Source organism: Myodes glareolus, chromosome 25, assembly GCF_982192425.1.
Source record: "Myodes glareolus chromosome 25, mMyoGla1.1, whole genome shotgun sequence".
Taxonomy (NCBI): Eukaryota; Metazoa; Chordata; class Mammalia; order Rodentia; family Cricetidae; genus Myodes; species Myodes glareolus.
Window position 1 is genome coordinate 18,930,671 of NC_142050.1, and position 25,853 is coordinate 18,956,523.

The 25,853-nt window shown below is 34.4% G+C and overlaps 1 non-coding gene across 1 annotated transcript; it reads right to left on the reverse strand.

The window, feature by feature from the left end:
* Window positions 1–4,986: 4,986 nt before the first annotated feature.
* Window positions 4,987–5,115, reverse strand: LOC125411152 (small nucleolar RNA SNORA72). The gene has a single exon (XR_007235252.3). It is a non-coding gene; the product is annotated as a small nucleolar RNA SNORA72 (small nucleolar RNA).
* Window positions 5,116–25,853: the final 20,738 nt, after the last annotated feature.

Here is a 25,853-nt window from a genome sequence, read left to right on the forward strand (position 1 = left end):
TCTAACTTTCTGACTATCAAACACATACCTCCATTTACTCTTTGGTATATTTGGTGTGGTGCTGCAGGGAAGGTTTATAGCTAGTAACTACCCACCTACTGGGGTGTGGCCCATCAGTGTTGTGTCTTCATTATAGATATGTTTTCATTTAGATAGCTTTACAAAAATCAAATGCATTAAAGTGATGTACAATTTGTGACCAAGGAAAGTACTCAAAAATTAGTCCAGTTTGAATAGCTGGAAATGATCAAGAATAAAAATGTATGAAAAAGCATTGGCTATGCAAATTTTAAGGTTATTGGTTAAAAAAAACTACAGTGTAACAGAAGGCAATAATAAGACATCATTAAATAAATGAATGTGTTATTAGAGAAGTTTTTAGAAAAATCATTTATACACCTTAAAAACTTACTTGGATACAAATAACTTATGCATTATTTCATCAAAATATATTAATTAGGCTCATTAAAAGGATCCAGTTCTATTTCTTTGGACATATGTGTTGTAAATTGATTATATCTAATTACTCTAGAATTTAATCATCTCATTAAATTTGGGTGTAAATATATATATACTTCCCAGAATTCTACATCTTACAAGAGAAAATCTTTCTTATTTTTTAAACAAAATACAGGATAAACACACTAGAAAATTTTGTAAATTACATTTCCTAAATCATGAAACGTAGACTGAAATGCATTTTGGCAATATCAATTATCTTGACATATAAGCATATTATCTCAATAAAGTATCGGCTGTAAGATGCTACTGAAAAACATAAGCAGTCAGTACTAAAAATATGATGTATATATTCTAATTTTTATACCATGTGCTTTCTTTCTAACTGAAACTCACATTCAAATGACATACATTTCCTCCTATATCTTTTCATTTTTAGATCTTCTGGATTGAGTGATTGGAAATGACTATTCAGAAGAAGCTTTTATGACTTTCAAGAAGCTGAATTGTTATTTTCTACTATGTCTTAAAATCAAACAATTTTAAGAGTAATTATTGAAGCTAAATATCAAAGAACTATTAGGAGTTAGAAAGAATGTGTATATTATTTGGAAAATACTCAAACTGCATATGTTAGGGGAAGTACATATATTTGATGAGTCGCTCTTTAACATAGGGATATGTTCCACTTTCTTTTCAGAAATAACTCCACACCACACTAGCAATAACATGTTCATAACATCTGATTATGATTTTTCTAGTCTTCAAATTATTTTATTATCATCTGATACTATCCAAATCTCCACTCCATTCTTCTCATTCTTTTTTTCCTTTCCTTCCCTTTCCACTGGACTTGTCTTCTTCACTCTTCCTTTCCTTCTTTTCCATACTTCTCTCTCCCCTTAGAGGGAATCCTCTATTTCCTTCCACCTTGGTCTTTTTAAACTAAAATTGGCCCATATGAAATTTAAACCTTTATCTCTCTTGCTGCTTCCATAAACTCTTATTCCACATTTACTATTTTTATTTAAATGACTTTATAATAATAAATTTTGACAATGCAAATGAATAATATATAACTATATAACTAGATGACCATGCATGGAGAACATGCAAAATAATCAGGTAATATTTTGTAGAGAATGATCAATGCAAGTTTTAAATATTGTGGATTCAAACTTTACTAAACTTGGCTATAACAAGAAATCATATTGCCAGTGGGATTAGTGTTCTTCAAACACACACTGAAATGGTTTTGGGTTGTAGAGTATGGCTGAAGTGATGGCATGTTACCCATCAAATGAGTCCTTTCCTCTCTACCTTTTTTGTCTCTCTTTTTTTTTTTTAATATTCCTTCATTTTCCTGCCCTGCTGAAAGCACAACACAGAAACTCACATGCTAATAACATGACTCCCCATAGCAGAGTAAGCTTTATCATGAAGCCCTGTGTCCCACCTTATTTCCCCCAAAAGGAAGGGAGACAACTAGTTTGCTGAAAAATCTTAAGAAATATCTTGAAATCAAAACCATATTGATCCCAGACTAGAGACTCCAGGAGCTACACGGGATAACAGATATGCCTAAGATGTGGGAAGGTGGTAGCAGGGGTAAACAATAACAAAGAGTTGCGTTAGGAAGTGTGGTGCTTCTTGTTATGGAATCACAGGTCATTTTACAGGGCTAAGAAAGTTATATTTGTTTGCTGATAGTTTTCATAATATAAAGTATATTAGATATTGTCAAATAATTCTATGACTCTTGAGATTATGTAAAGTTAAGTTTTCATTAGCTTATTTGGCAATTCTTTCACTATGGTCTACTAAACTGTCAGAATTTTTAAATGTTTGAAAAAATTATTAAGATATATTCAGTGATTCAGAAATTGTTAGGTTTGATTTGCTAAAATCATGTATGAGTGTGTGTGTGTGTGTGTGTGTTATGTATACACTTGCATAGATTCCAGAAAAGGATATCTAGTGTTCAGTTCTTTGCCTTTTTGTTTTAAACCAGAGTCTTTTCTTGCATCAAGAGCACAGGTTTTCCAACTAGAATGGTAACCTGTCTCCAACCCCAACAAAATTGAAGTTATCTGTGCATGAAAGCGCATACCCATCTTGTTCACTACTTGGTTGTTGCTCTGATTTTGTTATTTCAGGACTTTATTTACTCTTTAGATTAGTTGAGAATTTAGTTTTCTAGAATGTGTTTTAGAATTTATGTTCCTTATAAAACGTTTGATGGAATTCTACTGTAAAGTACAAATTTTCTGGTTACCCATTTCTTCCTCCAAAATTTATCTTAATCAAGCTATAATCTTTCTAAATCTTATGTTACTAGATTATTCAATTAGTGCTGTTCCAGTCTTAAACAAGGACAAGATACGCCATGTCCCTGTCTCCAATAGATCTTTACTTTTGTTGGTTTCCAAACAAATTAAATATACATGAAAGCTGTATTTTTTAGTCCATGAACAGCATAGAGGAAAAATACTATAAAGATGAGAAGAACCTTTCTCAGTCCATTTAAGGACCAAGTAATCAATGAAGCATCACTGCAGTGTTCACCTTGATCCTATGAATTGTGGATTAAACAGATTTGATTCTCTGTCTCTAAGACTTGTTCTCTAGACGTAGGTTACTAAGTGAGGTCAACATGTTGGAGTCTAGATTAAAGCTGTTTCCTGGTGAGAGAATGTCAATGAATTCATTAATGTAAGAAAACTTAACCTTTAACCTGTAGAGAGCCCACGGTATACAGCAAGAACAAAGATTTCCCTACCCCAGTGTGGTATCTAGGGTTCCTTCTCAGTCTCTCTTGGACTGTGCCATTTGCTCTCACTCTGAGTTGGTCAGTTTTTGATTTCCTGCAGTTCTCTCACCATTGGATGATGTCATGTATCATCCTTTAGTAGTTTGCTCCTTGAAATTTAGTCTCCTTGTTCCCAGTTCTGGAATCTCATATACATCACAACCCATATAGAGAACACAACTCTTCCTGTCTTCTCCTGAGACATGTACTGTCAATTATTCTTGGGTAATTTCTCAGAAGTCACAGGATTTACTTAATATTACATTTCAAACTCACTGTCTCGCATTGCCTTGTGTTGGGTATCTCCAGAGCCAGTGTTTCATACACTGTTGTTTTCATTACATTGGGTAATTATTGTACTTCTCAATGGATCTTTTCCCAAAGTAGAAATTTAGTCCGTTTTTATTTATTTCATTGTTGCCTTAACCTGATACTGAAAGTCAGAATATTTGCCTATGTCTGACGAGAAAACAAAAAAGAAAGAAAGAAAAAAGAGAAAGACAAATGTATTGACAGCTGAATTTCAATCTAGACATTGTTTGTGGCCTTGTTTATAAGGGGAATTATAAGCAGTGCATATAACTGAATCTATGGTTTATTCAAAGAGCATTAGTGCTTCTCCCTCTTAGTGAGTGGCATGTCATGTCTCTCACTTGACATTGGTTATAAAGTCTGTGGCTATTCGAATGCGGTCATCACTTTTCAGCCTCCAAGGCAATGCCTCATTACGTTTCAAACTATTTTATATAAATTTGAATGACTTATGTGTTTCAAAAGTACTATGTCCTTTTTTTCCAGGCAGGGTAGCTCCTTCAATTGTTTGATCTGATATTCCTGCTAAATTTAAACATTTTCTTTATATTACTTTTGTAATAATTTATCAATGTTATCATTTTTCTTCTAATCTTTCCTGCTACATCTTTATCATTTCAATACATATGGAATTAAACTTTTAAGACACCTACGTTGACTCTCCAAGCTTGTCTCCATTCTTTATTATCTATTTATTTTATGCCAGACTATTGTAAATAGGCATTCAACTGTTTATTGAATTATATTTAAATCAAATATCAACTATAAAATATAATCTTTTTTCTAATACAAAATCTTAGCTACGAACTTTCATTCATAGAAATTTTCTGTCCTCAGCAATTATACTGAATTGAATTTTTAATGTTTTTTTCCCTAAAGTAAGTTTTCTTAAATAACAATGAACCTCCAATGCAAGTATCATTACAGAATTTCTTCAAAGTTACAAACAACTTAAGAAGTTCACCACATACACTCAATTTAAATTGAAATGCCAAGAGACAGCACAGAGTGAATTATTCTTCAAAGTTTAGAACAGACTCAAATGTTCAAGTTTTCTTAGAACTCCTATTTTGTTAGGACTTCCGTGGAAGTGCACACCCGTAATTACAGCTTTCAAGGCAGATCTCTATGAATGTAAGGCCAGTGTGGTCTAGGTCATGAGTTCAAGACCAGCCAGGACTACACAGAATTCGTTTTTATATTTTCCTAGAAAATAAAATTAGTAGTTTCATATTTCTCTTAATAACAGCTATTAATCACAGAATTTCCCTACAATGGGAAATCATATCAGAAAACATATTAGAATTGATTATTTACTAATTATTACAGTAACTACAATGTCATTTTTCTTAATTTCAATTAAAGAAACCCTACACATGACTACACTTAACAATCAAACCAAAGCTGTTTTTCACCACCATTCAGAAAACCAGGCCTAGGGATAGAACAGGTCTGGGGTCATACATGTGATCTTACTATAGACTTTGTTTACCCAGTCCTGATTACCACATAATCAGCAGAGGGAAAAATATCAGCATCATTTTTCCTTCTTTCCTTCCTTCCTTTCTTCCTTCCTTCCTCCTTTCTTCCTTTTATTTTATTTTTGTTTTTATCAAGCAGGGTTTCTCTGTAGCTTTGGAGCCTGTCCTGGAATTCTCTCTGTAAACCAAGTTGGCCTCAAATTCAGAGATCCATCTGTCTCTTCCTCCTGGAATTAAAGGCATGTGCCCCCAGCACCTGGCAGTATTTCTTTCTAAAATGCTCTGTCGAGCAGTTAGTTTGTCATTCCTGTGTTGGAATAATTAATACCATTCAGATGAATGCTCACACAAATATGCATGCACAAGTTTTACACAAATATCACAATGAAAATGTTACTTTATCTTTTTTGAAATAATTTGAATTACCAAGGTATTAAGTGAAATTATCCATGGAAATCTTAAACTTATGTATTTTTTAAGTTTGCTATTCAGACACAATTCAATAAAATGCAATTGTAATTTTTAAATGACAATTCTTTATCATTATTCTTATTATTTTTATATTATCTGCACTTAGCATCTACTTTATGATGCTTTGGTCTATTTATGAAAAAACTGTTAATAACATGCTATATATTACATGTTACTAACACACATGTTAATTCGAGAATTATTTTCTTTTAGTCAACATCTATCCTTAGATTAGATATTTGCTATTTTGGTTTCCATCAATAACAGTTTTAGTCATGGGAAAAAATGGAGAGTGTATCTTTTTGTAACTGTCATACTTTCTGTGATGAGAACATGATACAGTAATGTTAATACTTTACTCATTTGTGACTGTAGTTAAGAACCATTTTATTTTGACATGTTTATATGATCCACATCAATTGGCAGTACAATTTTTGTTTTTAATTATCTATTATTGCAATAGACTACTAAGAAAAAGGGAAAATTATAACCCAACCAAACTTTCTAATGTGTTAGATAATACTACCCCAATTTTTCTTAAAGGATTCACATGATCACTATATAAAAACATTCACAAATACATTTTGTTAAAATAAGTAACCATTGTTTGCAATATGGCTACATTTTTGTAATTATACTTTTCTTCAATATAAGTTCTTATGCATTCTATTGCCAACTAGATCTTTTAAACAGAAAAAGGAACAGAAGTAAACAAGAGAGGGAGGGAAGGAGGAAAAGAAAATTTAACTGTAGTTTCAGCTGCTGGTGTTTAGATATTCAGCCTGTTTGGGATTTTACTTTGTTTTGTTCTTTTACAAAACAGAATGCTATCTCTAGTTACACTGTACAAAGAAGAACTTTTGTAATTGATATTTGAATAACGATTTATAGTTACATGTGAGAAGACTAAAATGGATATTTTAATTCATAATTTCAAATTATTTAATGGTAATACAGAAGAAAGGACAATTCAGTTATCTTACATTCTAAAAGACAAGCCATTACTAAATAGTTTAAACTGACTAGCTTGTGTGCTAGTATTAGAACCAAAATAATTTCACTCTAAAAACCTCTACTCTCTAAAAGGTATCACATGGCTTTGGTGGAGAGGCAGAGGGGTATATTAAGTGGTGTCCTAGCATGTCTTGGCTTATGCCTAGGGAAATCAATTAATAGCAATGCAGTGATTAACAACACTGTGGGCACTGTTCCCAGCATCAATAATTTCCATTTTCACTACTGCAGGAATATCATAAAAGAAATACAATTTGTTATCCTGTTAAAATTAGTGTTTTTGCCACCTCTTGGCAGCTTCAAACACATTGTAAATCGTTGAGGGTCACAGTTTACGCTGTTTAGGTGAATATTACACTTTTGATTTTCGGCGACCACATATTATTTGAACATTTGTACCAAAAAAAAAAAAAACAGTGATTCCATCTCTTCAATGGAAATCAGAAAGGTGTAACATAACCTTCTTATTGTTAGAGGGCTTGACGTGGCTTGACTCTATAAACAGATATAACTGGAACAGTTACTTTTTTTCTTGGTTACATTGCTGCCACTTCATATCTCCAGCACAAGAAGACTTAAAGTTTCTCTCTAGAAAAGAGAGAAGAAAATAGAAGGACAGGTGCAAGTTAACTTATTTAAAAATAAATATTACGATAAAGCACTTAAGAAAAAACTCATGTCAATAACTAGGAACAATCTCTTCCTAAGCATTCCACAGTACTCTAGAAATAAAATGGATTACCTCATCCATCATACCGTCTTTATACAATGGCCATTCAAGGCTGTAAAGCTATCCTGGTCATACATGCCACAGGTATCATATCCACAAATACACAATATTAGTCTACTTCTTTATTTGTGATATTAGGTCTGTCTTGAATTTCACCTTGATTTTTTTTTTAACTCTAGGGGTCATGTGTCTAGTCTTCACATCAGCACTGATGTTCACTTTAGTGTTGTTTCTTCATTTTTATGTCTAGATAGTAAGGCCTTGAAGAGTTTCAAAGAGTTTTGTAGCTGGATCAACAAACACTAATGTCGTCCAATAGTTCTCAAAAAATATATTCCAGAAGCAGACTCTAAAAGAAAGTCAGCCACCCTCAACCCCTTCTGATTTTCCATCTCAAATAAAATATTCTTCTTAAAAATATGAAGCAGGTGTTATATATAATATCATTTGCAAAAATTTATACCTGTGACTGAGCCATTTTCTCCATTTTGTTCACTGGCTAGTTGCTATTCAGTCTCCTTTGCCCATAAGGCTAATATGGGCTTCACAACTATTTCTTTACATTCATCTTTGAAATTATCTCACAGCATTTCTCTTCTTAAGTGCATTTTAAGCTAGAGAACATTATAGAAATTTATGTAATAATAGTACATACTACAGAGACACTCCACATAGGCTTTGTATTTCACAAGGTTCTCTAGGGAAACAGAACCAATAGAATGAGTATATATTGTTAACATGTGATTAGTGTATACAGGGGATTTATCATAGTGGCTATTATGGAAAGGCTATTTTGACAATAGCTCTCTCAAAATGGAAAGTCTAAGACTCCAGCAGTTGTTCAGTCTTCTAGATTGTATGTCTCATCTGGTTTTCAGCAAATGCCTTAATCCAGAAAAAGTGTGGAGGAATACAGATGGAGGAATGAACTCGCCAGCTAGACTGAGGGCAAGCAGGCAAAGAACAAGTACTTCCTTCTTCCATGGCATTTATGTAAGCTACCACTGTAAGCCCAGATTTACATTGGACTAATTCCTACCTCAAAAGGTCCAGATTTGGGAGTGGATCTTTTCACTTCAGATGATTCAATCAAGAAAAAGCACCACAGCTGTATCCAACCAGTTGGGTTTTAGTTAATGCTAGATGTAGTCAAGTTGACAACAAAAATAAACCTCCACAGTCATTACAAAATTTGTTTCAATGTGCTGTCTCACAAAATGTAGTGAATTATTAGAGTAACGACATAGGCATTAATATAATACATTGATTTTATTAACATTTATTGAAGTTTTCTTTTTCTTTTTCTTGATGTCTGTATCTTTTTTTCATTAAGAGTAGAAATTCTTTATACAGTATATTTTAATGATTTTTTCCCCACATCCAATTTCTCAAGATTGTGTCCACCATCCCTCTTATTCAGATCCATACCTTTTTGCTCTCTCTGTTAGAAAACAAACAGGCATCAAGAAAAATAAGGTAAAGTAAAATAAGACTAAACAAGAACAAACAAAGTTGAATAGAACAGAACAAACATATAAGCAAACAGAAGAAAAAGGGTAGAAAAGCACAAGAAATAATATACACTCAGAGACACATATTCACACTCAGAGAAATCCTATAAAAACACAGAAATAGAAAACATGATATATATGCAGAATATCTGTAAGGTAAAATACAAAATAAAATAAAAATAAAAAACCCTGACAAAAGACCTCCAAAATTGCGATTGAATTCATTTTATGTTGGCCATCTACTGCTGGACATGTGTGTGCCTTTAAGAGTAGTTTGTACACACAGTAAGACTCTCTTTTGGAGAAAGATATTTTTCCTTTGTATGAGTTTTTCAATTGGGGATACCTTCTGAGTTAGGAGTAGAGACGTGTGTTTACTTTTGCTCTCAGCACTGGGACCCATCTCCTACATACCCGAGCAGCCCCTGTGCATGCTGCTCCAGACACTGTGGGCTCGTGTCTGTATTGTTCCTGCTGTACTTAGAAAGCCTATATTCCTTGATGTCCTCTATCCACTCCGGCTCGGAAAATCTTTTTGTTTCCTCTTCTATGAGATTCCCTGAACCCCGAGGAGAGAGATGTTATGGAGATGTATTATTTAGGATTGTGTGTTCCAAGGTCTCTCTTTCTCTGCTTTGTCCGATTGTGGGTCTCTATTTGATCTGCTTACTGCAGGAAGATGTTTCTTTAACCATAAATGAGCAAAACCTGATCTATGAGTATAGCAGAATGTCATTAAGAGTCATTTTATTACTATGTTCCGTTAGCAGAGCAGTAGTATTTGGTATTCCACTAAGTTGCTTGGGTTTCTGGTCTCAGGTTTTTAGCCACACAGTGTTGTGGCTCAGTTCCACCTCATGGGCTATGCTTTAAATCAAATCAGATATATTTTGGTTAATCCCTCAAACTTTGTACCACTATTGATCTGTCACATCTGGAAGAGAGGTCACCGTTGTAGATCGATGGGTTTGTAGCCTGGTTGCTGTCTACATTGTTCCTTTGGTAGTGCGCAGAGTACCTTTCATTACAGTGAACCCTAGTCTGTAGGGCTGAAGGCTCTAGGAGGTCACCAGCTGGACCTCTCTGTGATCAATGAGTTTTGCAGGTGCTGTCTTCAGCAATGGGGCTTTATTGTCAGTTTGTGGAGAATAAACAATAGCACTGGCAATAACCTAGATGGTTTGGGTGTTCCCATAGGACCCCTTAACAACATTATTAGATATAATCCATTCCTGGAATTATGGGTTTTATTTGGTGACCAGGTATGTCCAGTTGGGGTTCTGTCTCCCCAACCATTGGATGATTTTATTTAGATTGGCTTTATGTATGCAAATATTTTAGGAATCTTCCACTGTAAAGGGTTCCCATATGATTCTTCAAATATCCCTTCGTTTCAGGTGTCTCTCCTGTATTCCCTCCCTCAACCTGCTCTTCCCTCCTTCTCCCTGTTTGATCTTTATGTCCCACCCCCACATCCCTGTATATTTAATTTCTTCTTCTTAGGGATATTCATTCCTCCACACTAGGTTAATACCAAGCATTTGTGGTTATACAGGTTACAGCCACCTTACTGTAGACTTAACAGCTAACGTTGTAGACCTGTTTTAGTTCCCCACAATTTCAAAACACATGCAGCCTATTAACCTACTCAATCAAAATATAAAGCAATTTATTCACCAGAAAACCTCTTTAGATTACTTTTTGACCACACCTAGGCTTCTACTTCTCTATTTTCCTAATCTGTTTTTTATCTAACATGTAACAGAGGGGGCTTCATTTATACATGTCTTTTCATCGCAATAATGTTAAACAAATGAATTATGTATGTGTCTTTTCTCACTTACTAATACTCAGGAATTTCTAAGAAGTCATATATGGTTGAACACATCTTAAAAACTTTTTTAAGTCTCAATTTAGAAAAGATTTAAATTCTCTTTGCATTGATTTGTAGAATTAATGAGGTTTCTTTCAATCTTATTCTAAATTTTACATTAAATCATGTAGGCCCTACAATAGCAAAATTTATTAAAATTATTTTCAATAAGTGAATATGGTGGAAATAACCACTCATTGTGATAAAAAGACTTTTCACATAGTTACAATAGTCATTACAGTGTGATATTGGCCTGTCACATGAACCAATGGAGCAGAATAGATCTGAAAATACTTCTAACTTATTATGTCAGAAGTTGATTCCAAAGAAGGAAACAGACTTTTGAACAAATGATGTGGGTACACTTAAATATGGACAGATCAAAAAAGTAAATGCAATCTTATCTAAATTTCATACATGTATTATGTCAAAATGAAAATGGACTCACGCATAAAATTCAAAACCATAAAACTTGAAAGAAAAAAATGTTAGCAGGAAAAATTCAAGGCTTCACTTCTTGGCATAGTTTAGATTTATCACCAAATCGTTGTTATTTTTGATGGATTATGAGTTATTGATATCAAGGAATCACAATGAACAAAGCACCTGTCTCTGCAAAGCAGATGTTTTCCGTAGTGTCTGAAAGCATCACATTTTTTTGTGTTCTTTTTTTCTTTCTCCCCAGGATTTACCCAATAGCATCACTTCTTGTTTATATATTATTGACACTGTTTTGTTGATTTTATTGTCATTACTGCTATTTAAAGTGATTTTCATATTTTAAAATTTGGCATTTAAAAATAAAAGTTAAAGTTCTCTTTGAAAACACAAAATTACTTAATGCATGTTATTTTTCACGTCACCGGTGGACTGGGTAGTTTGTGCATAAATTGATTTTTTATGCTATCACAGCACCAGGTCTACCTAGGGCAAGTGAGTCAACTTTTAACACAGGCAAGCTCACAATAAGAGTGAGAAGGCACAAACCTTTCTGGTCCAACGAACTGGAAAGCATGACTAGGTAGGGGAGGCAGAGACAACTTTCCTAAAGGGAAACAGGCAAGATGTTTTACTACAATCCTCTGCTTGAAATATTGCCCACTTCAGCTACTCTTGTTTCCATCAACTCCTCTAGCAGCCCTCGTGTTTGGACTCAGAGACTTAGCACTCTCTGTTCAATTGCCATTTTCCAGGATTTTCTTCTAATGCAGAAGTGTACTCTTTTACATTTTGCTATACCTTCTTTTACCAACAATTTGACTTACAAATTATTCTAGATTATTGTCCTTTTATCTCTGTGTATGAAATATATTCTTACCTTTATGTCTTTATGTTACCCTTTTCCCTAAAAAATTTTAATTTTGCCTATCTCTTTTTCTCTCCACATATCTAAATCCTCCATCTTCCATTATACCGGTCTTGACCAGAGGTGCCCAACCTCCCTGTGGTTTTCCAATTTAAATGAATTGCCCTAATTCCTATAACATCCCTTTATCATTGTGTGTGTGAATATGTCTGTGCACATACAAGCCTGGGTGGTAAATAAGGGTGTGCGAGTACACCGGTTCTGTGCTCATTTGATTACCTGGTGTTTTCCTTTATCATTCATTATAATGAGACAGGGTCTCTTGCTAAACCAGAACCTCACCATTTCTGCGAAAGTGGCTGGCCAGTGAGCTCCCAGGATGCACACCTGTCCCTGGACCCTAGTGCTGAAGCTATGAACAGACATATTAGGCTTTTCCTCTTCTGTGGATCTAACTCTAGAACTCATTATGTTCTTATTCATCAAGTCATCATCTCCCCAGCCTCAGTCCTAGTGTCTTATATACCATAATTTACTTTATTATGATTAATTTGTCTTATACTTAATATCTAGTGACTTCTCAATTCTCAAGTAATTACATAAGCTATATGTTTATGGGATAAGTGATAAGTAATACATGTTGAATACTAAAGTTTGCTTATTTGAAATAAATGTATAACTACACATATACATGTGATGCTTGAGATTGGTACACTGTTAAACTGAGGTTTAGTTAGTTTTTAGGTCAATATATAATCAAATGGGTTTCATAATGATATTTCATAGATATATTTCAATTTATTTTGTTTTCTTCTGTCCCAAGTTCTGTTTCTGACTTCTTTTTAATTTTTCCACTCTCTCCCCCAACACACAAATAAGCTTTTCCTGTCTTCATGCCTCTTGTATCAAAGTATTACATTGCCTTCTCTTTGTCATCTCTCCTCTCCCTTAAGGTCTCCCCCTGAGGTGTCATGGATCCTTTATAGTTTCAGGACTCTCTCACAAGTACACACACAGACACCACATATACGAGAAGAAACTTTTGATATTTGTCTCTCTAAACATGGCGCATTTGATTTAATGTAAGAATTTCCACTTCCATTTTGCCTGTAGAGTCGTAATTTTACTTTTCTTTTTGGCTAAACAAAATTCCACGGTCATATGTACCAGTTTCTTGACTTTACCATGTCAAGTGTTGATGGACATGCAGGTAGATTCCATTTGCTAACATTTGCACATGGTACATCAATAAGCATACATATAAAATTATGTTTCGATGTGTTGACTGGGATTCCTTCATCACAGAGTCAAGCACGTTCTAACTGAGTCATATGTTAGACCTACTTTTAGTTTTCTGAAAAACTCCCACACTGATTTCCATACTAGTTGTACCAGGTCACATCTTGGCCCACAAAAAGTAAGGGCTTTTATTTTTCCATATAACAATGGCTGTTATTATTCTTTGTTTTCTCAGTAATAGTCGTTCTACCTGGACTGATGCTCAATGTCAAAGCAGTTATGATTTCAATTTCTATAATTACTGAGAATTTCGGAAGTTTTTCCCAAAATGTATGGCTCAATTATAGCTTCTCCTCTGAGAACCCTTTTCTCTTTAGTGGGGGATTTATTTAGATAATTTAGCCTGGAGCATTTAGTTCTTCATTGCATTACAAATACCAAACTTCTGTCTGATATATAGTTGGCCAATCCTTAGTCTCCACTGTGCAGGTTGACTCTTGACTCTTTACTGTACAAAAGCAACTGTTTATCTGGACAAAATACTACTTGCTAAATTAAGACTTTGCTTGTGTCTTATTAGAAAACAATACGGTACTGGCACTGGAAAGGTCACATGCAACACTAGGGCAACACTGGGACAGAGTAGAAGGTTCAGAAATGAAGGTTCAGATATAACCACACAAGTTAGGCTCCCTTAGTTTTTACAAAGGTGATTTTAAAAAATACATAGTAGGAAACAAAATCTCTTTATCAACTAGTCCTGGGGAAACTGGCTATCCACATGCAGAAGAACAAAACTAAATCCCTACTCCATAATATTTAACTGAAAATAGAGTTTGATGTTAATAAAAAGCCTGAAACCATGAAAGTATTCCAGAAATATATGGATAACAATATATGCAAAGGCAAGGACTTCTTGAAAACTGAGTATTATGAAAAGTCCTTATCAACAATTTTGATTCATATATCCAAAAGGCTGATTTTTTTGGTATTTCGTTGTTGTGTGATATTCTAATACAGTGAGATATAAAAAAAGATTAGTGTGTGTGTGTGTGTGTGTGTGTGTGTGTGTGTGTGTGTGTGTGTGTTAAATCTGAGTCATCAGACTTCTGAATCTGAAAGCCCTACAGAACTTGCACCACTGTGACTGCAGTGTTTTGGTAGCTTGGATAAGCCATGAAATGTGTGATTTAGCACTTCGTATGATTACTGTGATTCACACATATTTGAATCCATGCTGATGCTCTGTGTTAAATTCGGTTAGATGCCAAGACTCAGAATTTGTACTCATCCACAACATTGTCCTCTTTTTAGTGGAACGGCTCGCTGTGATTAGAGACTCTCAGTAGCTGTTGTGCACACTTGCTGATAATAAGAGTTGTTTAGGGCTCTGTTTTCCAGTTTGTCTTGCTTTAAAACCTCCGTGATAATCAGCTTTTATGAATTGGGCTCTGACACTGTGAGATTATCTTAACACCCAGAGTTTAGTTCTTCTATCATGGATATAAGGTCTTATGACTAGGCACAAAGTGGTGCTAACTAGACAACAGACAACACAAGTCTTCTCTCTGGTTCTGTAATGACGTCCAGCTCACATCCCCAGTTAAGAAAGAAAATTAAGCATGGTCACTGAAAATGTGTAGCCTCTGTTTACACATGCTTCTCGGGAGGAGGGCCTGGTTAATAATCATTCATGTCCTTATTTTTTCATGGGTTTTATTTGACTTGTCTCTTATGCTTACAATGACTTTGTGCTTCATCTTTTCTATTTCAGTCTCAATATAAGACACTTTATTTTAATTTTGCTGTTAATATCTAACCACATACTAAATATATTTTCCTAAAATATATTTCTGTGCCTAACTACATCTTATCAAATCTCACAGTGTCCGATGTTTGTTTTAGGAGTTGTAGACCTTTTGTTCTGTTTGTCCAGAGAAATTGCTAGGGCCTAGCAATGATATCCAACTCCCAAAGTGGCACTGTGCCAGTGCCTGGTAATTGAGGTCAATCAGAGGGTAAAATATTAAGCCATGTGGAAGGCACTCCAGAGAGATTTTCTGGGATCTGCTACAGAACATTTCAGTCTTGATGCCCAAGCTTTAAAACATCACCATGACTGTCTCATCCTGCTATGTCTAATGTCCATTTCCCAGCACACATTCTGTGATTAGAATAAAATAATGGGCTGAAATAAAAATGACTACTTATGACTAGTTCTCCTACCATAGTTATGTACTAACGACAATAAACATTTATCTTTTAGAGGCAGACACATCCTAGTTTGGGGCCCTAGCTGTAAAGGCATATTGCTAAGAAGTATCAGTTACTGTGAAGGAGTAATGAAGAGAGAACCTATTTTCACATTTTCTTTGTTTCACCATGTGGTTGTTTGTCCAGGGTTGTTCTCATTGCTGATTTTAAAAATGCCTTATACACGAATGCTTGTGAGAAGTGCAAACTGAAAAGAAATGTGTTTATCAAGAAGTGGTGATCTCCACTTCTCTAATGTTTTATTTTTCCACTGTGTTATAACTCTCTCAACAGTCTGCATTCATTGTGATGTCAAAATAATGTCACAGTTATAACAACAAAACTGCATATATATTCATGAATGTCTACATATGAAAGGATATATGTGTATGTGTGTAAGAATGTATGTTTGTACAGAAATAATAAATAAAACCAAAGTATTTTCTCTATTCTATTTTCACAGTCACTTAATATACTGCACTGCAATTAAAACAGAAGATGGGTGCAGCAACACCCCAAGAAACTATCAGACATCAATTTATCACTAGATCTTCATCTATAATTTATTTCTTCTGGCTGCCTTGAGATAAGAACTTTTCCTCCACCATGTTCTGCCATGAGGATGTCCTGTCTGAAACACAAGTCTTATACCTTCTCCTGTCAATGTACATGGCTCTCAGAGGCAGTGAACAGCTCTATCATGCTGGACTGGGCAGGGCAAGCAGACAGCACTGTATTTCCCCTAGCAATGATGACGCTTAAGTTCATTAGAAGGGCCTTGCATTTTAAGAAGCACTTCTGGTCACAAAGGACGACAGATACACAAATAAAGACAAATTCAAATAAAATAAACCTCAAAATGGGTCATGGTGTTGGGCAAATATATGTGGGCTTGGAAGAAAGAAGAAAAAGGGTATAGAGAGTTGGAAAAGAAGTAAATTATTTTAAAAAATAAAACAAAGTCTTTAATAAAACAGACTACATACAGTCATAGATTCAAAGGAGTAAAGAAAAATAAGCCACAAAAAGATGGAAAATTTACTGAGTCTAGATTATGTATATTATTGTGTTTTATTTGAATTTTTTGACTGCAGAAAGACATTTGATTCTGGGGATTGCTAAGCTAAACCAACATATATACTTTAAATGTATCTTGATATCAAAATATGGAACTAAGGATATGTTGCTTTGGAAAAGAGGTTTTTCTTTTGTTTCCACAGAGGATGAGAACCTGTGAAATTCTTCCAGTCTAATTTGGTTTGATAGATCAAGACCCATCAGAAGGTCACCATGAACACCCACGGAAAATGACTGCTAAACTTGCCTAAATGGTGGGATGATCTTTCAGGGTTACTACTTCATGAAAGACTGCTAGACATTCTGCAGGGCACAGAAGAAAGTGACTGACAAACAAGCAATGTAGGCACAACTGTCTTTAAAATTTTCTGCTCCATGAAAAGTCTACTGGAAACTATGGGCCTGTAGACTAAACATTGGATGCTCCAACGATACAGAAGAACTTTGGGTGGCTGTACAGGCAGTGAGATATCTCTGTGAATTCTAGAGTTCTGAAAGTAGCTTATAATGCACTTAGGTTTCTTAGGTATTATTATATCTTTTTGGAATTTTTGATGGAGATAGAACATTTTGAAGAATAGATAGTTATATTTTTCTTTAGTTATAATAAAGGATAAAATATATATATAAATATTGCAACTGTGCTTCTTTCTTGATAACTGTTTTATGTAATTTTACTATGTTCTAGTTAAAAACCTTCCTTTTTATTTAGACAGAAAAGGGGAGGTGATGTGAGGTTCCCCTCTGTATGCTATGAATACCCTTGGTGAATTAAAAAAAAAAAACAATCTTAGGCCTGTTATAGGATAGACTAAGCTAGGTTGGGAAAGTTAAACTGAAGGCTGGAAGAAGGAAGACAGAGTCAAAAAGAAGTGATGTAGCCCCTGCTAGAGACAGACACCAAATGAAATTTTACCTAGTAATCCACAGACACATGGAAATAAGCAGATTAATGGAGAATGGGTTAATTTAGGATATGAGTTGGCCAGAAATATGCTTAAGCTATTGACCAAACAGTAATGCAAATAACATGATTTCTGTATGGCTATTTCATTGCTGAGCAGCAACTAACTAGCAGCTTTTGTACTACTGTCCCACCATGCATGGGCCCAGAAACCATGTAACTAAACCAATATGGGCCGAAACTTCTGAAATCAGAAGCCGAAAATCTCTCCTCACTTAAAATGTTTACTTGTTTATTTTTTTTCATCAGGGAAAAACTGACTAGGAATGAGGTGTGAGGATCTCTTTGCCTCCCAGACTCCAACTTCGATCAGCACCCACATAATAAACCATCTAGAGACTTCTAGAACACATTTCTTGGGGGATCTTTAAGGAGGTTTCATTCCATCAACATTACTTGTGATACCTTTAGCCATAAGGAATCAGTTCAAATCTCTAACTTCTCTTCCCTCTCAATAGTATATAAGTAAAAACCTTTAAATGTGCCTCAGTCTTTCTAACCATGAGACCTATCCTGAAGGTATCTAGGGTCATCTCGTTACAGCCATCATATAATACAAATGGAAATGTTGTTTTATATGGCAGTTCTTCCTTGCTGCCGAATCTACTCCAAAGTCAACTTATAATAAACAGAGAAATCCTTAAAACAAAGTAAAGGCACTTTAAAGTCTTTATTGGATAGTTTATGGCAAAGAAAAGTACATATTGTTCAGTTTCACAGTTCATTTTAAATTGGATTGCTTTATAGGCATTGTTGATTCTAAGGTTGCTACTTTTCTACTAGCAGTGGAATCTTTTCCACACCATCAATTACTGTTGCTTTGTATTTTTTATGGCTGATACAAATCAGCATTCGACAAAATATACAGATGATAGTTCAGTGAACTTTGGCAAATTTAACACTGCTGTAACCATTCTAACAAATCAATACACTGGGCATTTCCATTGTTCTGATTTACATCTCCACAAAGCATGAATGTAATAGCTATATGATATAGTCTGCACAGATATATTTTTATTGCTGTCTTATTGATACATATATGCTCTTCTATCTTTCTATAGAGGTTTAAAAATCAATATTCATTTGCATATAATCCTATGCAAATATTAGACTACTTTATCAGAATGCAAATCAAGAAGCACTAATGTTATGGAGTACATTTGTACATATTTTTCTTTAGTAATACTTCAAAATAACCTTAAAGCACATTGCATTTGATAGCAGGCCATGTTTCCTTCACACCTAAGAAATACATCATAGAAGAGGTTTATAGTGACCAAACACGCAGTTTTATGCAGGTTATAAACCCGGTGGTCATTTCTCTCTCTAGCAGTGCTCTCTTTCTCATTTCTTCTTATTTTCTTTCTACATTGCTATGTAAATATCTAGAATTATGTCAAATTCTGCTTCTTTTTCAGACTCATCTGATCTTTACATTTCAGTTTTAGTTTGTTGTAATCTTAAAATTCTAATGGCTTCAGCTCAACATGGACTGAAGGTCAGCAGCTCTCCAGGTTCCATGCTGTTAGAACTAATATGAGACTACTGTGGCTTCTAACTTTATGGACTTGGTAGTGACTGAGTTTTTAGCCTGCTTTCAGCCATTTTTGTACTACAGAGCAATAACATATAAATTAATATAATGCATGTCTTTTTATTATTTATATATATATATAAAATACACACAGACACACACACACACACATATATATATTCTCCCAAGTCCCTTTCGCTAGAGGCCCTGACAAAGAAATGTATAGTAGGCAATTAATATCTCCATTACCTTTTTTTAATGTCTTCCTAAAACAAAGATTCTTATACTATGTTGTTCATTTTTTTTCTTAATGTTAGCATGAAAAAGCAATAAGTAAAAGAAAACTTGTCATTATTATTTTACCTAAACTAATAGCTAATAATTTGAACCTTTTTCTGGCAATTTGTGTATATGTACATGTATATATGCATGTATGTGTGTGTGTTAGAATTATAATTCAGAGTTCAGTTCCAATGTAAGAAATCTCTCGACTTGGTTATTGATACAGAATAGAGAACCCATACTGTTATCTTGTTTTGGAATTTTTTGAAGTGGGGCTAGATTTCTGAGGTAGAGTTTCTCTCTGTATGCAGCCTTGGCTGTCCAATAACTCTCTCTTTAGACCAGACTTGCCTTGAACTGAGAAATCCATGTACCTCTGCCTCACAAGGTGTGTGCCACCACCTCTGGCTCAAAGATTCTATTCTAAGAATATCTTTAATGAATAAAAAATATTTTAAAGTACATAGTAAAATAGCTCATTTAGTAAAGTATTCACCATAAATACTCAGAATTCAAGCGTGCTGGCACACACTTGTTATCCCAGCACTGAGGAGGTAGAGACAGCCAGATCATTGCAACTTGCAATCAATCAGCATAGCCTACTAAGCAAGATACAGGCCAATTAGAAAAACTAATTTAAAAGACAATGAATGGTACATGAAGCATTACACTTGAAGTAGACCTTTGGACTCCACATGTATGGACATTTATACAGATGCACCAACACAATGTGTTTGAATATGCACACACATACAGACACACAGACATGCACACATGTAGGCAATATCTTCAAGATTCTGGACAATGTCTATAAACGCCAAGGAAATCTCCACCCTAAGTCAATTAAAGATAAGAGAAGAAATTGCTGCTTGTGGAATAACATTTATGCTACCAAAAGGGAGTTACAAAATGTTCCAGACAAATAACTATCAACGTAGAATAACACTAATGACAGCAAGTCATTCCAAGATATACTAGACAAATAGCAACCAGCATAAGAGATTAGAGACTACTCTGTATACTCCTGCAGGAGAAAGTTAAAGACTAATGCAGCTACAAACCCTTTAGTTAACAAAGGGGATGTGTCTACAAGATGCTCTATTACAATAATGGTGCAAAGCTTGTGGGACTAAACTAAAGAACCAATACCTGGTTTTATTTAAAAGCCACCTCATGAGATGTAAATCATACCTGACACTGTTAGACCAGCTACCCCGGGGGCTTGGAAAAAAGCTAAATACTATTGTTCTGCTAAAGGAACATAGCCATAAAATGACTCCATATGAAATTCTACTATAGGTAAGTTTCTTGTTCAGCCATCATCAAAGAAGCTTCTTTCTTCAATAGAGGGAGACACATACAGAGATGCAAAACAAGACAATATGCAGAGAGTGAGGGACGCTGGGATACTTAATTCTAAATAGACTGTCTCCATAAAAATTTCTCAACCAAGAGTTCAAGGAACCCTGCAGAAGAGGATACAAGAAGAGTGTAGAAGACAGATAGAATGGAAAACACCAAGACACAAGGTTTTATAGACAATAGAGAAGCAACACACTTACAAACTCATACAGACTAGTGTGGCATGTACAGGTCCCACATGAGTCTAGACCAGGTGCGTCCCAAGGCTGAGAAGAGTTGTGAACACCAATTGCTATCTCTATCCCAGAACCTATTTCTGTTTGATTAATAGTTGCAAATGTAAAGTTAGTTTACACCAAAAGACGATCACTGGGTCCCAAACCATTCTTAAGGACAGGCCCCATGCCCATAAAAATTAACTGAATGATGTTTTTGGAGGTTTTTTGTTTGAAAATGTTTTGTCATGGCATTTTTTCTAACAATCCCTTTGCAGGAATATTATAGCTTCCAGCCTGCATTTTTCAGTTGTTTTGTTGTTTATTTATTATTATTATTATTATTGTTTATTTTTTAAAAGAAAACAAACAATCTTTTTTCATTATACATACCAATCCAAGTTCCCAATGTGGCTGTGGCTTACTGACATTGTTTCATTTGATATCTGCCTCTGGTGGGGCTACATGGCTTCTCCTGAGTCCACCTTCTTTTTCCAAAGCATTCAGTTTAGTTTTCATTCTTACCTCTTTTCTGCCCTGTGCAGACCCATGGCAGTTTCTTTATTAATCAATGGTAATCACAACATACAAAGGGGAATCCCACATCACCTCCCCTTTTCTGTTTAAATAAAAAGGAAGGTTTTAATTTTAATGTAGTAAAATTTACATTTACAAAACAGGTATCAAGCAAGAATTGCAGTTAACACTATTTATATCTACTTTATATTTTTATTATAACTAAGAAAAACTATAACTATCTTTCTATTCTTCAACTCCATCAAAGACTCCCGAAGATATAATACCACTTAAGTTAACAATAAGTTAATGGTAAGCAACTTCTTAAACTCTAGAACTGACAGAGACATCTTGCTGCCTGGACAGTCACCCAAAGTTCTTCTGCACCATTGGGGCCTCCAACTTCAGCCTACACGCCTATAGTATCCAGCAGACTTATCCATGAAGCAGGAAATTTCAAAGATAGTTCTACCTATATTGGCAGGTTTTTTTTTCTGTATCATGCAGCATGTCTTTTGGACTTTTTCGTGAAGTAGGAACCCTGAAGGATTGTCTCACCTTTAGGCAAGTTAAACAATCACTTCTCTGTGAGTCCTCCATATTCAGTTCTTATAGCATAGTATCAAGCAGTCAAGGCAAGAGCAGTTTTTTACCCAAATGGCTAACCAATGTCATAAGGAGACTCTTCAGTTCCCATCATCCTCTTGAAGCAGATTAGTGCTGCCAGCAGATGTGTCTCATTATCCTGAAAAGTCCTAACTTCTTAAAACATTTTAAATGCCACATTCTGAAGGTCTCTGAAAGATTTGAAAATAACATCCAACTGAAATATATCTCTATATATCTAGAAACTCTAACATGACTACACATGACTACTATAGATACAATCTCTTAACTTGTATTTATTAATTATACATTATATTTTTAAATGTACTGCATAAACACAATACCTTAATCAAGTGAAGAAATATACATAGAACAAAATTGACCTTAAATTTGTATCTATAAACCAAGATCCATACCAATGCAAATCTCACATTCAGTGTGGTTGGATTTATAATGAGATCTTTAATCCATATGTACTTGAGTTTTGTGAATAGGGATATATATGGATCACTTTTAATTCTTCTACATGTTGACATCAAGTTATGCCAACACCATTTGTTGAAGATGCTTTTTTTTCTACTGTATAATTTTAGCTTCTTTGTCAAATATTAGGTGTTCATAAGTGTGTGGATTAACATCTGGGTCTTCGATTCGATTCTATTGGTCAACCTGTCTGTTTTTACGCCAGCACCACAATGCTTTCATTACTGTAGTTCTTTAATAAAGCTTAATGTCAGGGATAGTGGTGCCTCCTGAAGTGCCTTTATTATACAGGATTGTTTTGGCTATCCTGGGTTTTTTTGTTTTTTCATATGAAGTTGATTATTGTTCTTTCAAGGTCTGTGAGGAATTGTTTTGGGATATTGATAGTGATTGCATTGAATCTATAGATTACTTTTGGTAGAATTTTTATTTTGTTCATCCTACCGATCCAAGAGCATGGGAGATCTTTCCATTTTCTGGCACCTTCTTCAATTTCTTTCTTCAAAGATTTAAAGTTCTTGTTGAAAAGGTCTTTCACTTCTTTGGTTAGTGTTATCCCAAGATATTTTGCATTATTTCTAGCTATTGTAAAAGGTGATGCTTCTCTGATTTCTTTCTCAGATTCTTTATCATTGTATATAGGCTACTGACTTTTTTAAAGTTAATTTTGTAACTTGCCACATTACTGAAGGTATCTATCAGCTATAGGAGTTCCATGGTAGAGTTTTTGGGCTCACTAATATATTTTATTATATAATCTGCAAAATAGTGAAAGTTTGACTTCTTCCTTTTCAATTTGAATCCCCTTGATCTTCTTTTGTTGTCTAATTGCTATAGCCAGAACTTCAAGAACTATGTTGAAGAGTTTGGAGAGAGTGGACAGCCTTTTCTTATTCCTGATTTTAGTGGAATTAAAGTTTCTCTCCATTAAATTTGTTTTTGGCTGTCGGCTTGCTGTATGTTGCTTTCATTATGTTTAGATATGTTACCTTTATCCCTGATCTCCTGAAAACATTTATTATAAAGGGTGTTGAATTTTGTCGAATGTTTTCTCAGTATCTAATGAGATTATCACATGTTTTTTTCTTTCAGTTTATATATATGATGGATTACATTGAAAGATTTTCATATGTTGAACCATCCCTTCATCTCTGGGATGAAGCTGCTGATTTGATCATGGTGGATGATTTTTTTGATGTATTCTTAGATTCAGTTTGCCAGAATTTTATTAAGTATTTTTCATCCATGTTTGTGAGTGAGACTGGCCTCTAATTCTCTTTCCTGGTTCAGTCTTTATGTGGTTTTTGGTATCAGAGTAACTGCAGCCTCATTAAAAGAAATGTTCGTCAAAATGTTCGTCAATGTTCCTTTTGTCTCTGTCATGTGGAAAACTTTAAGCAGTATAGGTATTAGCTCTTCTTAGAAGTTCTGGTAGAATTATGAACTAAATTATCCAGTCCTGGGCTTTTTTTGTTTGGGAGTTTTCAATTTCCTTGCAGCTTATATGTCTATATAAATTGTTCACCTGGTTTTGATTTAATTTTGGTATATCATACCTGTCTAGAAAATTGTCCATTTCTTTTACATTTTTGATTTTGTGGAGTATAGGTTTTTGTAGTATGACCTAATGATTCTCTGAATTTCCTCAGTGTCTGTTGTTATTTCCCCATTTTCATTTCTGATTTTGTTAATTTGAATTTTCTCTCTTTGCCTTTTGATTAGTTTGGATAAGGATTTGTCTCTCTTGTTGATTTTCTCAAGGAAGCAGCTCTTTGTCTCATTTGTATTGTTTTATTTGTTTCTATTTTATTGATTCCAGCCATCTATTTGATTATTTCCTTTCATATACTCCTCCTGAATGCATCTATTTCTATTTGTTCTAGAGCTTTCAGGTATGTGGTTAAGTCACTGCTGTGAGATTTCTCCACTTTCTTTATGTGGGCACTTAGTGCTATGAACTTTTCTCTTAGCACTGCTTTCACAGTGTCCCATAGTTTTGGGTAAGTTTTGCCTTCATTTTCATTGAATTCCAGGAAGTCTATAATTTTTTTCCTCATTTCTTCCTTGATCCAGGGTTCGCTCAATAATATACTGTTCAATTTCCATGAGTATCTAGGCTCTCTTTGAGTAGTGATGTTGTTAAATTTTAAATTTAAACCATGGTAATCCAAAAAGATACAATGGGTTACACTCCAATGTTTTCGTAATCTGTGGAGATTGATTTGTTACTAAGTCTGTGGTCAGTTTTATAACAGGTTCCTTGAGATGCTGACAAGAATGTATATTCTTTTGTGTTTGGGTGGAATGTTCTATAGATGTTTTGGGTCATGACATCTGTTAGTTCTCTTATTTCTCTGTTAAATTTCTGTATGGTTGACCTGTCCATTGGTGAGAGATGTGTGTTGAAGGATCTTACTATTAGTGTTTGGGATTTGATGTGTTCTTTAAGCTTTAATAATGTTTCTTTCATAAATGTGGGTGCTCTGGTATTTAGGGCATAGATGTTCAGAATTGAGACTTCATCTTGATATATTTTTCCTGTGATGAGTATTAAATGTCTTTCTTTATCCCTTTTGATTGATTTTAGTTTGAATCTAATTTTTTTTTAGATATTAGGATAGCCACCTCCACTTGTTTCTTAGGTACATTTCATTAAAAAATCTTCCCCAAATCCTTACCCTGAGATAATATCTGTCCTTAAGGTTAAAATGTGTTTCTTGTATACAACAGAAGGCTGGTTCCTGGTTTTGTATCCATTCTCTTAGCCCGTGTCATTTTATAGGTGAATTGAATCCATTGATATTAAGAGATATTAAAGACCGGTGGTTGTTAATTCCTGTTATTTTTCTGTACTAGTTTTTGTGTGTTTCCCTTCTTTGGGTTTTGCTGGTGAGAGGTTATCTGTTGCCTGTGTTTTTGTGTGTGTAATTATCTTTTTTGGGTTGGGGTTCTCATTCTAGTACTTTCTGTAGGACTGGGTTTGTGGATACGTATTGTTTAAATATGATTTTTATCATGGAATATTTTGTTTTCTCTGTCAATGGTGATTGAAAGTTTTGTTAGGTATTGTAGTCTGGGCTTGCATTCATGGTTTCTTAGAGTCTGTAGCGCATCTGCTCAGAACTTTTTGGTTTTCATGATTTCCATTCAGAAGTTAGGTGTAATTCTGATAGGTCTACCTTTATATGTTACTTGACATTTGCATCTTTTATTAAAGATAAAAATGCATCTCTTATTAAAAGGTGAGGGAACTTTTTTTTCCTGTCTATTTGGTGTTCTGTAATCTCTTTGGCCCTACATAGAAATATTCTTCTTTAGTTTAGGAATTTTTTCCCTATGATTTTGTTGAATATATT